Source organism: Microcebus murinus, chromosome 2 (genome assembly GCF_040939455.1).
Source record: "Microcebus murinus isolate Inina chromosome 2, M.murinus_Inina_mat1.0, whole genome shotgun sequence".
Classification (NCBI taxonomy): Eukaryota; Metazoa; Chordata; class Mammalia; order Primates; family Cheirogaleidae; genus Microcebus; species Microcebus murinus.
The window spans coordinates 107,228,675-107,231,863 of record NC_134105.1 but is presented as its reverse complement, the minus strand read 5'-3'; the positions used below and the strand labels follow the sequence as shown (position 1 = coordinate 107,231,863).

General features: G+C 46.5%; 1 non-coding gene across 1 annotated transcript; it reads left to right on the top strand.

The window, feature by feature from the left end:
- Nucleotides 1–2,621: 2,621 nt before the first annotated feature.
- Nucleotides 2,622–2,695, top strand: TRNAR-UCU (transfer RNA arginine (anticodon UCU)). The gene has a single exon. It is a non-coding gene; the product is annotated as a tRNA-Arg (tRNA).
- Nucleotides 2,696–3,189: the final 494 nt, after the last annotated feature.

Below are 3,189 nucleotides of genomic sequence, written 5' to 3'. Positions count from 1 at the left end.
TGTAAGAGGCCCTGTTAAGATTCTTGTTGTGGGGGGCATTTTTTTTTCTGGAATGGAGAGATTTCTGTGGGGTGGTGGGAGGAGGATGAAGGAAGAGTATTCAAAAGGAAGGAGGCAACCCGGGCAACAGAGTTGAGAATTGAGGAAAAGGACACACTCTCCATCATGAAATCCCAGCTAACGTTTATCAGCAGTGTGTATTATTGCCCTCACTTTGTAATGAGGAAGTGGAAGATCAGAGAAGTCAACTCATTTTTTTTTTCAGAGTCTCAACAGGTTGCTTTTGAAACTGGATCTTTCTGCTTCCAGAGATAGGGTCTTTGTGTGCACTTGGAAAATGGACGCTTTACTTAATGGGCAACAAGTTTGATTCCTTCTTTTCTCACATACATATTTCAGACTTGTTCCTATATCGGAATTTGCCTATGGGATGCTTGAGCGTGGACCATGCCATTATTTATCTTTCATTGGTTGTGTCCCCAGCACCAAGTGAGAACTTTGCAATCAATGCATGAAGCTCCTGGAAGGTGTTTCAGAGCTGGGACTCTTTATTCAGGTTGTAGAGAACACATGATCTTGTAAGAGGCAATGGAGCTTTGGACATAACTCAGGGGACTGGTAGATTTCTTGGGTTTAGGACAATATCTTAATGAGGAGCAGAGAGAGAGAAATTGAGAGAGAGAGAGAGAGAGAGAGAGAGAGAGAGTCAGAGTCTAAACAAACATTGTGCCCAGCAGGAGGTACCCTGAGCATCTAGCTTTTCCTTTCCTTTGCATTGGAGTGGCTGGCCTGTGGGGTTGAGCTTCCTTTTACAAACACATAGACCTCTCCACTAACTTTTTCATCAGCACCTTGTTACTGGCCAGCATTCAGTTTCATGTGTCAGGCTCTTGAAATTGCCCAGGGTAAATGTGTGCAGGTAGACCTATTCTGTGCCTCCTTGTTTCAGGTTTATAATATGCACAATCAGTTTCACTTTTCTGAGCTCCTGTGTTTAGATCCTAGATGGAAGGCAAGTTTGGTTGGAATAGCTGCTTTCCCTCAGATGTTAGAAAGAGCTTATATCGCTGACCGTACTGAATCACCTTGATCGTGTTCTCCATGGGTCTCTTTCTTGGGGCTGTATGAGTGGGTCGGGACCCATGAGATGTGTGATTGTAGTCTTAGAATTAGAAGGACCCTAAAGATCTTCTAATGTAAGCAGTTCGTTTAGTCAGATTGCTCCTTTACCTGGCCATTACCTGGCCCCACACATCAGAAAGAACTACCTTGAGTCTGATTAGAGTCTGCCATCAATGTCTTTGGGCTGTGGGCACACACACGAGGGAGGAGGAGGGTGTCTGAGTTAGCTCTCTGCTTTTGTCATAACCTTCTGAGTGGGAGTTGGGTGGAGAACTCTGAATCAGAGTCTTTAAATCAATGGATTGTCATCAGGAGTTTAGAGGCCAATTATCCCCATGGGAAACCAAATGAGAGAAAATGAGCTGAAGGTGAGGTAAGAGGAATTTAGATTAGACATTCAGAAGAACAGGCGCAGAGGAAATTATAAGCAACAGTGATTATGGAATCGTCTTCTCTAGGAGGCTTTTAAAACTAGGAATCATTTTCTTGCATCTAAACTGGGTATGGAGGTCTTTACGTATGGTTAAGAAAGGATGGTCACTTTGGTTGTACTGGGATGCCTCTAACAAGCCCAGGCTGCTAAGTAATACTCATTCTTTAAATTAGGCAGTCCTGGGGGAAAAGAATGGTAGGAACTTGAGGCTGGGGAAGGTAGGGGGAAGAGAGAAGTATTCATAGAGGGCTGTGTGAGGAACATCTGTATTTTATCAGAGATCTGCCACTTTCCCTGTTCCTCCCTATATGTACACACACATACTTTCTCCCTTCCTCCCTCCCTCTGTGTGTGTCTCTCTCTCTCTCTCTCTCTCACGCACACACACACACACTCAACACTGTTCCTTCTCCACTCCCATCCTTAATTCTACTGAAGGTGCTGAAGGAACATCAAATCAGACTCCTGTTACCTCTTCCCTGGGCTTGACCAACACAGTTCTTAAACCTGAGATCAGTCTCCTGGCGCTCAGCTTGCCTGCCATTCTCTGCCGCGGTGATTCACAGTGTTTCTTTACAGAAGCAGCTCTTTTGTCTCTGGGATCGAGGGTTTTCCTGTATCCCCCAGCTTTGCCCAGCCCCTGTCTGAGAATAGCTGGACTGGGATGAAACCACAGTGAGGGAGTAGGGGTGGAGGTAGAGATGGCTTCTGCTTTCTCTGCAGGGTTGGGTGCTCTCTGCTTAATTAGCATGAGAATAGCGAGATTTTCATGTCCTCCCTTAGGGATGGAGAGGAAAGGAGAGCAAAGGCTCTAGCTCTGTCCTGCTCCATCAGGGATTCTTGAACTGGGAAAATGACCACTGTCACAGTCCTCCAATCCTCTAAGGACCCCGGGACCCGCGGTATTGAGAAAAGCTTTGATGGAGTCGGTTGGTGGATCTCCACTCCAGATTTTCCAGCTGTCCCTGTCCCCCCACCGCTCAGAGAGCAGGATGCTGAGATGGCTCGGTGATGCAGAAGGTATGTGCTTTTTCAGTTCTGGTGCTGATGCTGTGTGTGTGGTGAGGTCTCTGTGGCGCAATGGACGAGCGCGCTGGACTTCTAATCCAGAGGTTCCGGGTTCGAGTCCCGGCAGAGATGGTCACCTGGCAGGTGCCTCTTTTATTTTGAAGGCTGTCATAGTAAGTTGGTAATTATATTTATTCATCCCTGGAGGCTCTGAGGGAGAGAAAGGAAACTCCTTTCCTTGGAAATCCTAGACCTCCTCCCCTTTTCCCTTCCATCTTTCTCCGTTCTTTCTCTGTTCCTCCCTTACTGATTTTCATTGTCTAGAAGAGGCTCAGATGTCTGCTGTGTCTCTCTGCTCAGCCCGGCTGGCAGAGCCTTTGAATCCTCTGCTTTATAGAAGGAAAAATTGGCATATAGTGACCACGATGCCAAGTTATGGGTTTTGGGACCACTGTGATTCCCTCCTTTTATCTCTGAGAACACCAAAGGGCAGATTGTCCCCTATGTCATTGGGGAAGGTCTAGCTGTCCTCTGAGGTAATGTCTACTTTGACTGAGGTGCTGTCTTTTGGGTCAGGAGATGGACAAGTCATGCAGAGGATAATTTCTTGCACTGTCTTGTCAGCT